Source organism: Helianthus annuus, chromosome 13, assembly GCF_002127325.2.
Source record: "Helianthus annuus cultivar XRQ/B chromosome 13, HanXRQr2.0-SUNRISE, whole genome shotgun sequence".
Lineage (NCBI taxonomy): Eukaryota > Viridiplantae > Streptophyta > Magnoliopsida > Asterales > Asteraceae > Helianthus > Helianthus annuus.
In genome coordinates, this window is record NC_035445.2 from 48837306 (window position 1) to 48848851 (window position 11546).

General features: G+C 37.1%; 1 non-coding gene across 1 annotated transcript; it reads left to right on the top strand.

The window, feature by feature from the left end:
* The first annotated feature begins 10830 nt into the window (after positions 1-10830).
* Positions 10831-10937, top strand: LOC118486071. Its single transcript, XR_004877927.1, has one exon. It is a non-coding gene; the product is annotated as a small nucleolar RNA R71 (small nucleolar RNA).
* The last annotated feature ends 609 nt before the right edge of the window (positions 10938-11546 follow it).

The window sequence follows — 11546 nt, forward strand, 5'->3', positions numbered from 1 at the left end:
TACCCAAGTGGGATGGTTTGCATCCCATGTCACACCATCGGAGAGCATCATCCAAACTTGAGTCTATGACTTTCATGTAGTTGACCGGGTCGTCATCTTCTACTCTTTTCCCAACCCCAAACTTCATCTCCTTGTCCCCAACCCTCAATGTTAGTGTCCCACCATTCATATCTACCATTGCGTGGGCAGTGGCCAGGAATGGTCGTCCTAGGATGAGTGGTACTTTGGTATCTTCCTCCATATCTAGTATGACAAAGTCGGCCGGAAAGACAAAGTCTCCGACTTTTACCAAAAGATTTTCACCTTGTGGATATTTAATCTACCTATCGGCTAGTTGTATGCTCATTTTTGTAGGGATTGTTCTCCCTAGTCCGAGTCGGTCGAACATTGATGCGGGCATGAGGTTGATACTAGCCCCGAGATCGGCTAGTGCATTGCGTTGGGTGATCCCCCAATCGAACAAGGGATGGTGAAGCTTCCGAGATCGATCTTCTTTTGTGGGAGTTTGTTGAGTAGCAAGGCGGAGCATTCTTCACTTAAATTAACTAATTGCAATGATTCGGTTTTCCTTTTGTGAGTGAGGAAGTCCCTCATAAATTTTGAATATTTAGGCATTTGGGTTAGGACTTCGACAAATGGAATATTAACATGCAATTGTTTTAGTAAATTTACGAATTTTGTGAACTGCTCATCGGTCTTTTGGCGAAGTAACCGATCGGGGTACGGTACCTGTCACACCCCGACCGCGTAAAACAACAACTCGTGGTGGAAACGTCGGGGAGTGTTGTAACAGAATCATTGTTTCATAACACATGGAAATTGAAGTTTTGTTTTATTAAATTAAAATAGGTTACAATGTCTTAGAAACAAAGAAACATAACATAATTAACTAGTGTTGCATCTTTTATTATCACTAAGGCCCAAGTCCGCCTAAGTGTATCTTGATCAATCCTATGCATCAGCTCCTGAAAACACATGTGAAAATAGGTACGTCAGCATAAAAATGCCTATGAGATACATAGGTTTTATTAAGGTAGGATTCATGACTTGTAAGTTTAAAGAAAATGTTTAACAAAAGTTAGTCATGAACCTTGTAAAATGTTATCTTTTATAAATCATACAAAAAGTGATAAGAAATTAGATGATATAAAAGAAAGAATGCATAGATAAATAAATAACCAAGTAAAAATGAGTTTGTACAAAATATGTTGTTTGTAAAACAACGTTTATGTGGAAATATGTTATCTGTGTAAAATGTAATATGTCTAAATTGAAATGGTTTAAATAACGCTACATTATGTAATATCATAAAAGCACTTATATATAGGAAGTACCAGCGGCGTATCCACCATGCTTTTATCATATTACACACGCCTCGTTATTAAATTACTTAAACAAACCACCAAAATGTATTGTTTAAACCAATGTAAAAATGTTCATGTATAATCCAATGTTATGTATGGCAAAGTAAATAAAAATATCTACTCTAACCATATGTAAAATGTACAAAACAATGTATTTGAATAAATCAAAGTTTAAATCAAAAGTTATGTTTTGTAAAATAAATGCATGCTTTACTGATACAAACACTTATGTGGAAATGTTAAACGTCTACATTCAAGCCTTGCGACTGTGGCGAAAAAACCTTAAACAAGTTAAAGGTTTATCTAAATTTTGTATATCGAATTCAGTCATTCCTTCCACCCAAACAAACCTAGGATATCAGGAACGGGAGTTGTCAATTCCTATGGTACCACTACCTACTAACGAACAACATGATTGGTGTTAATGAATGTATTTATGACCCCTTAAACAAACCAAATGTCATACCAAATGTAAGCATGTTATATGAAAATAATGTACTTAAATATGCTAAATGAACATATAAAGTAGAAATGTAAAACAATGTGTCCATATGCTGGATGAACATATGCAACAAAAATGTAATACATAAAATCAATGTGCGAGCATGTTAATAAAACATACATAGCAAAAACATGGAAGAAATCATGTACTATATGTGTACTAATGAACATAGCAAGTATATGTTATAAAAGCATGAGAAAATGGAAGTAAAAAGTAGGCACATGTGTACCACCCCAAAACATTTGAAAACATAAAAGATGGGAACTATGTACTCACTTGAGGATGCTTAGAAGTCTTGAATAACCACCAAGCAATGCTAGAGGGATCACGGAAATCAAACGGCACCTAATATAGGTAACTATGTTAATAAACCGGACCTAAATCGGAAGATCGGATAGGATGAGGTTTCGTAAATCAAATGAGTATTGGAACTCATATGATATAGTTTAACAAAGCCTACATACTAAATCGAAACCTAACCTAAGTGCTTACGACCCTTTACGACCCGTGTAGATAGCTTACGCTACTTTAACGCGTCGTTCGCGTAAAACGCGTTCGGACCGCCTAACTAGTCCTATGACAAGTATTATATGCTTAGCATGTCTAATAATGTTATCTAATCAGTTTAGATATAAAAATTTAGGTTACATATGCTTAAAATGAATTTATGCGTAAGTAGGGCATTTTGGTCATTTTCCTAAGGCATATAAACTACCTATCATACAACTAACTAAACGAAGTGACCATAAGGTATAACCACGGAAGGTTATTCCCTATACAACTGTGGTCACAAAATATGTTTGGTCGGATCCTAACGGTCGACCAAACGGGTCGGGTTCGAAAGTCTAAGCGGTTGTCTAGACCGCTTATCTTACGACCCTATATAAGCACTAAACTAAAAGTGACGAGCTAAACATGTTAAAACATGTTTAACGAAGTTAGAAAACAAGTTTGATATCAAAACAAAGGGTTTTGATACCCAAGAATTGTTTGGTTGCAAAATACGCATAAACGCGCATTTTGACCGAAACTATGACTCGTCACTATGCCTAAATAACGTGGTAATCAGTAGGTATAGTCACAAGGGACTATAACCATCATGATTACGCTCACGTTGCGAAGTTCAAACGAACTTCGTGTTGACCATAGATTGGTCAAATTAGAAAGTCAAACATTGTTTGACTTTCACGCTTAAAAACGCATAAAAGCATGAATGAAACTTACAAAAGGTCCAAGCTAGGAAGATTTGAACTCAAAACACTCAGGTATGAAGCCTCACAAGGGAGAGCTTCAACTTATGTTAGTGCAGTTGTCTGTCGACTTCATCTTCGTTCGTGTCTTAGACTAGTTTGTATAAATCAGTGCACGTGAAACAAGGAAATGAAATTTATAGGTGATTTCGCTTGAAAGTGTACATGGTGGTTTCAAGCGAAATCAAGTGATGTTATTCCGCTTGAGTGGTGATTTCGCTTAAGTGGTGATTTCGCTTGAAATGTAATTCCGCTTGAAGCATGTTCAAGCGGAATCACGTGTCCTATATATACCTTTCGAGCGATATCAGATGTAACGGTCTTGTTTCCGACGACGAAGCTCTGTCGAAGTGTCTCCAGCTTGTAAATTGAGATTAGATCAATAAACTGAGACAGATTAATGATTTCTAGTGTTGTACAAGCAAAACAAAGACAGAATCAATGAATTCCGCCTCTGATTCTGTCTGAGCACTCTTCTGATCGACTCATTAAGGTCGTTTCACGATCCTACATGTGGTATCAGAGCTCAGGAGGAAGAGTTCTTACTGTTTAGCTCGTTTTCGCTCGAAAATTCTGACTTCTACACCTTCTTTTCGAAATTGAACAAGTTTTCACGGTTAAAATGGACTGAATTTCGTGTATTAAGTGCGAAATACTGTTTTAACTAATCCTGGAAAGTTTTGGACATTAATTCGATCTTAAACTGGTAAAATCACCTAATTCCGCTTGAAATTCAGATCGGACTTGTGACGTCAGCAGCATTTCAAACGAAATCAGAACTTGATTCCGCTTGAAATCGCTATTCGGCTTGAAAAGTTTGCCTGATTCCGCTTGAAAACGTAATCTCGCTTGAAATTACAACTGATTCCGCTTCAAGTTGTGATTTCGCTTGAATTATCCTGTTTGAAAACTTATTCCGCTTGAAACATTTCAAGCGAAATCAGTTATTCCACTTCAGAGTGTTATTCCGCTTGAAAGAAGTGTTATTTCGCTTGAAGTGTGTTTGAGTTTTGAAAATTAATTTCGTTTGAACTTGATAATTTTCACTTGAAAGATCAGTTTATGTGAATTTTGTGAAAGTTAGTTTAAAGGATGGATAAGATGTTTGATGAAAAAGAAAACTATTATTTTGAAAGATTTAATGGTTGGTATCGAGGGTATTGGATAATAGTTATAGAGATGTGAAAAAGGAAGGTTGGGTGAAAAGGTTTAAATACTTTGTGTGTTTGAAAGATGAAAAATTGAATGATCTAGAAAACCGATATGAAGTCTTACTTGAACAATTAAAGAATCATGAGATATATTTGTCTGATGCATAAAAAATAGCAAAGTTTGCAGATGCATTACCTGCAGAATGGATTGAAATTTTGAAAAATCTAAAAGGGCATTCAAGTTTTTCAAAATTACATCTAAGAGAATTCATCAGCAAACTTAAAACTCACAGTTATGAAATTTATAAAAAGAAGAAAGGAATGATGGAAAAAGTAAAAATGAATCTAGAATAAATGAATTTAGATGTGATAGATGAAATAAACAGAAGAATCAATGTATGTTGGGCAGCAAAAAGAAATTTGAAATATGATAACAAGAGGGGTTGTTATATTGATAAGAATGCGAATCCTCTTGATTCCGTTAAAATATTTTGTGCAGGAACATACAAAACAGAGACAGAGCAAGTTCCAAAGAATGAAGAATCTGTGAAGCTTGGATCTTTGAATTCTGATTCAGTGTGCTCTAAATGTGACAAATTTAAAGCTGACAATGACAAACTCTTGAAAGATGCGGAAAGTTTGGCATTGGAGATCAAAAATTTGAAGAATGAGATGAAATCAGATGTTAAACAGATTCTTGAAATGCGAGGAAATTGTGAGAAGCTGAAATCTGAAAATGTTAAACTGTTAAGTGATTTGAACAGTTTGACATTAGAAAACAAGGTTTTGAAAGAGAAAGAAAAAGATTTTGAAAGCAAAAAGAAATCTTCAGAAAATGAAGATTTCTAGATAAATCTTGAAAACAAAAAAATTGAAAGCAAATGAAACAAAATTTCAAGAACAGATAAAAGTTTTGGAAAATGAAAAGTCTGTTCTTGAAAACATTAAGATTGAAAATGAAAAGACATTCAAGCCTCATCTTGAAAGAATACCTCAGCTTGAAAATGAAGCTGAGAATTCAAGAACTAACATTGATGAGCTTGAAAAGAAATTGAAAGGTTTTGTGACTTCATCAGAGTTTTTGAATCACCCTTGTCCAAAACCGATCAATTTTGTTCCACTAAGTGACAATATCACAAATTTTGACAAAATCAAAATTGAAGATTGTGATGAGAAAACTGATGATGAAGCTGAGAAAAGAAAAATATTTTTGAAGTTAAAAGAAAATTTTCAAGAAACTAATTTGCATTCTACAGAAAAAGGTGAATGTTCATCACAGAAACCTTTGAAAAAGAATGCAGAACAAAAACAAAGTGCAAAAAATTTTGAAAAAGTTCAAAACAAGAAGAAAATCTCATCAGTTCAATCATCCAATCATGATTTTGTCCATAGTGCTCAAAACTCAAAAACAGTTGGTAAAAAGTGGTGCAGGTTTGACCACAGTGATTCAAAGCCAAATCCAGATTTCAGGAGGAGTGATGATTACCACAAAGCCAGACAATGCTATGATCTGAATGTTTGGTGTGATAGTGGTGAATGGTACGATAACAGACTGTGTTACACTTGTGGTGTTCAAGGACACATTGTTGTTAACTGCCAAAGTTGGAAGTTTGAGATGAGAAGATGCTATGAATGCCAAATCAAAGGTCACATTGCAAGAAACTGTCCAATGAGATCAAAGAGAAGATCGAGGGCTGAATCTCAGAAAGTGGCAAAGAAATTAGTCAATGTCAAGCCCAAAGAACAGTTCAAGAATCTAAAGTACAAGAACAGAAAGTGAAACTTTCACAAGGGCAGAAAGACAGACTGAGGAAGAAGAGGAAGAAGGCGAGAGAGTATCTGGAAAGGATTTTGTCCTCGGATACAACTGGAAAATCAGATAAAAGTTCTGATAAATTGTGTTGCTCTACAAAGAATGACAAATCAAGCAAAAAGAATTCATCAGATACAAATCTGAGGACAGAAGAGAGAATAAAGAAAAAGAAAGTTGGTGGTGATGAATCTGTTTCTTTGAAAACAAAGGAGTCACGTGTCGGCGATGAATCTGACTCATCAAAGTCAGACAAGACACATTCAGGCAATGATTCTGGTGCATCAAAGCCAGAAGAGCCATTTGTTGAGGTAAAAGTTGAGAATTCTGGTTTAACAATGGATGGTGAAAATTTTCCACCATTGTTGAACAAGAATTCGAAAGCACCCAAGGACCGTCAGGCTTGGGTGAAACTTTTCAAATAGAAAAACCTGACTTGCCGGAGTTCCCAGGTTGGTAAGCGTGGAACATGAATCGGCACATTTCTTGAGAAATTGACTTCGGTGATATTTCGATTGACAAGTGGTTAATCAAGGACATTAAATTGTACTTGATTTTCTACAAGTGGTGTTGAGGTTTAAGACCGGTAAATGATAAATCTACATGTGGTTAAAAGGAACAAGGTGATGATCCCCGAACCTACAAGTAGTTGATAAACAAACTAATTTTCCGGAAAAACCATTTTGATTAAAACAAACTTAAGTGTTTTGAGATCTAAATGGGAAAATAGTTTGTTGAGAGGGGGAGTTCTGATTGTTTATGCCAAGTGGATGGCGATCTGAGGCGATTCGATTTCAGTTGTCAATTTACTTGTATAGTTTGTTTTCAAATTTTCTTTAAATGTGTTTGCATTTTAGGGGGAGTAAAAATTTCTAAAAATCCAAAAACATTAGAAAATTTGAAAAAGCCAAAAACATGAAAAAATCAAAAATGAGTTTTTATTGTATAAAAGAGGAAATGATAGTACATCAGTGGGCTATCACAGCACGCTAAAGAAATGGAAAGTTAAAAATGTGATAAACAATCTCATTGTGGATGTGCCAGTAGGTTTTTATACATTTAGTAGATTGTGACGAGATATAAACCTAAATTCAAACTTACTTATTTCGTGGGGAACATTTCTTGGATATATAGGTAACCCTGAAATCTTGTTTGAAAGGTCCCTCTTTCTAAGATACTAGGTCTTTATACTCAGTGATATCCGGGGTATTATCCCGGGACTTCTGATTTTGCGGAAGCAATGGCCTAGTCCCTGAATAATACTTTCTGCTTTTGCTTGAAATAGCACTGCCCCCAGTATAAAAAATGATAAAACATTGAAAAATGTAAATCATGTGCTGTTGAAGAAAAGATCCTCCAAAGGGGACACACCTAAAGTCGAACCGCCATCTCTCTGCTGAACGAAAGTTCTGACCTGAGCTCTCACGGTTTCGCATCTAACCCTTTACAGATATCATCTAGGTATACTCACCTGTAAGACTGAATATTGGGATCTGGATACGGGAGTATATTCAAGTGGTGGAACACGCGAATGAGTTTAAGTATCTAAAACATTAATATCGTATCTCGAAACAGTTGAACTTTGTGTGAAAATTTAAGAGGATCAGTATACTGACAATCTAGGTGAATTGTTTAGAACTAAAAATGTTTAAAGCTTAACGGTGCTAGTGATTGGTCACATAAACTGATATGATCCTCTTACACAAGCTCATAAAAATAAGTGTCTGTAAATATTTCTTTATTGCATTTCATTTCTGTTATATTCAAAAATCCAAAAAGATTTTAGTGTGCTTTAGCATTAATTTTGAAAAATCCAAAAAGATTTTCGACAACTGATATTGAAGAGCTGATTGTCAAAATTCCAAGTGCTGAACATGATCAACAGGGTTGGCAGTGTGTGCTTAAATGAAGAAATTTGTTTTAAGAATGAAAGTTTGATTAGTTAATCAAGGTCATTAAATTGAACTTGATGTAACTATTGTAAAAACTTATGTGTTTGTGAGAAAATTGTGTAGGTAATGAGCTGAACAGAGATAAAGCCAGGGATTGATCTCAAGGTGATAGCTAATTCCAGACAGCGATCCCAGCATGATGAAAGGGGGAGTCTGACGAGGTTAGAGCCAAAGAAAAGATCCTGGTACATGCTAAGAAAGAAAGAAAACCGATCAAGATTGAAGAGTCGTCATGTTGAAGAATCTCACTGAAGATTCCATCAACATTCAAGGGGGAGTCTGTTAGTGCAGTTGTCTGTCGACTTCATCTTCATTCGTGTCTTAGACTAGCTTGTATAAATCAGTGCACGTAAAACAAGGAAATGAAATTTATAGGTGATTTCGCTTGAAAGTGTACATGGTGGTTTCAAGCGAAATCAAGTGATGTAATTCCGCTTGAGTGGTGATTTCGCTTAAGTGGTGATTTCGCTTGAAATGTAATTCCGCCTGAAGCATGTTCAAGCGGAATCACGTGTCCTATATATACCTTTCAAGCGATATCAGATGTAACGGTCTTGTTTCCGACGGCGAAGCTCCGTCGAAGTGTCTCCAGCTTGTAAATTGAGATTAGATCAATAAACTGAGACAGATTAATGATTTCTAGTGTTATACAAGCTAAACAAAGACAGAATCAATGAATTCCGCCTCTAATTCTGTCTGAGCACTCTTCTGATCGACTCATTAAGGTCGTTTCACGATCCTACAACTTAGAGCAGAAATAAGTTCAATTGTGAGGAATGAGGGTTGGATTTGGTAGGTATTTATAGATTTCGGACAACTGTTAGGGTCGTTTCTTGAAGTTTGAGCTTCAATCTTGACCCTACATGTGTGCCCACTGATTTACAAAGCTATGGGTGCCTAAAACCAGCTCAAAGATTGAATAAACCGTGTGCAAAAACTAGGAAACCAGCTGCTGAATTAGAAAATCAGTTTGCTGATCTGGGCATAGGTCGGGCCCCGCGTAAGAAGAGACCTTCTCTTACACGCCCCGCAAGGGACAACTATGGTAGATTGTCAATTTAGGTCCCTGCATGTCCAAAACTTGCTTTTCGATGCATTTTTGACACGTTTAAGCCCCGTTAACCTCATTTCAAGGCTCTATAATGAAGTTAAACTATAGGGAACATGCAACATGCTCAAAAACATCTCGGATGTCGGTTCGTTTGGTCGTACCGTTGCGTTGTTCGGTTAATTACGACGAAACACGAACGGACGCGAAAAACTATCCAAATTACGCGACGAATGGAATTTTATCATGTCAATCACTAAAATAAAATATTTTAATGATTACATAAATTTTTGGAAATCCGGATATATTCAGAACGTAAGATATGCGCGAAGATGCAAACTTATGCACTTTTTGACTCTTTTAGTCCCTGTTTGACCAAAAAGTTTATTTTTGCACACCGAACCCCTCAAAGCCTATTTCTAAGCTATGTAAAGGATATTTATGGTATGTTTAACTTATGGTCAAGTTCCGGAATGTTCGATACCATATGAATCAGCAGACTTTTGCAGTTTGACGCAAATAGTCCCTGCGATCGAATAAACTTGATTTCAACACATCAAACCCTCCAAAACTTATTTATAAGTTATGTAAAGGTTATTTAAGGTATGTTTAGCCCATGTCACTATTCCAGAGTGTTTGTCGCATTAAACTGATTACGTTTACGCATCGGTTCGCGTATAAATTTCCTGAAAGCGATTTAGAGCTCGAAATCGAACAAGAATTGATATGTGCAAATGATACACATATTTATACATATCCCAAGTATGAAATACAATATTTCATTGATTTGGTATTTGTTTGATGGTCGTAGAGACACAGATGTCACAGAACCGGGGGATTCTTGGTAGGCTCTTGATTTGGTGGAGGAGCCGTCTCTTGTTGGGGCGTCAGCGAAGTTGCGGTTTGGTTAGATGGGCTCTTTTCAGTTGGAGGTAGCGGAGCCTCCTCGGGACCTACGGTATGGTTTCCCAATGTGATAAGATGTACTTGCGCCTTTGGGTTGGTTTCGGTATTGCTGGGTAATGCGCCTTGTGGTCTCTCGGAGAAATTTTGAGCTAGTTGATTTAGTTGTTTTTCAATGTTTTAAATACTAGCTTATTGATTTCTAAAGTTTGATTCCATTTGTTGAAATCGATCCGAGTTTTTCTTTTCGGTGTCGGAGATGAGGCGAGAGATAGTATCTTCAAGCCTCTCTCGTCCCCCTTGTTGTTGTTGAGAGAAATTTTGTGACCCGATCCTTGGTTGTTGAAAGTTTGCTCGTTGGTTTTGATTTTGTTGGTTACTACTATTTCCGGGTTCTCTCCAACCAAGGTTAGGGTGGTTACGCCATCCTTGGTTGTAGGTACCTGTTTGCGAACCTGACGGCCTAGGTCTATTATCAATGTAGTTTACCATTTCTGTTTGATTATCCATTTCTTTCATACAACTCCAATTTTCATGGGGTCCACCACACCCTTCACAGGCCATAACCGAGGCCGTTTTTGCCATTTCTAGCTTTTTGATTTTTGAAGAAAAGGCCTCGATTTGGGCTTGCAAAGAGGTGCTTTCGTCAACCTTATGGGCGCCCGGGGCAATAGATTTTGTGCCTCGGGGAGTGTGCCACTGAAAATTGGTTTGAGCAATTTCCTCAATTTGATTATAAATTTCATTTGGGCGACGATTACCTAAAAGTCCCCCTGAGCTAGAGTCAAGTGTTTGTCTTGTGTGTGGCAACAACCCATTATAGAAAGTGGATACTTGTTGCCATACCACAAGACCATGATGAGGACACTTTCTTAGTAGCTCCTTGAACTTTTCCCAAGTTTCATATAAGGATTCCTTGTCCTCTTGTGAGTATGTATTAATTATAGTCATTAGTTTAGCCATTTTAGCAAAAGGGAAATACTTATACAAAAACTTTTTGGCTAGTTCATCCCAGGTGTTCATCGAACCAACTGGGAGGGTGTTAAGCCAAGCCTTATCTCGGTCTTTTAGTGAAAATGGAAACATTCGGAGGCGGATGGCGTCATTTGATGCTCCGTTGATCCGAAAAGTATCACATACTTCCAAAAAGTTGGTAATATGTAAATGGGGATCTTCGTCCACAAGCCCGTGGAAAGTTGCGGAGTTTTGGAGCATTTGAATCAAATGCGGCCGAAGTTCGAAGTTGTTGGCATTGACATTCGGCGCATTGATAGCGGCGCCAAGATTACCTACAGTGGGTCGTAGGTAATCCATGAGGGTATGTTGATCCGCCATTGGAAGTGGGTCTCCCGAAACTTTCTCTTGGTTTTTAGCTTTAAGTCTTTTTCTTAGAAAGCGTCCGGGTTCAGGTGCGGCGCCTGGGTTCCAAGTCCTGCGATAAAAACAAAAAGAATTTTGGTCAGAAGTTTCACCACGGCCCCGTGCTCAGATGAACACGGCCCTTGGTCGGAGTTGCAGTGATTGTTTTCCGGATCCCTGTTACTGGAGAGTTCAACACGGCCCCGT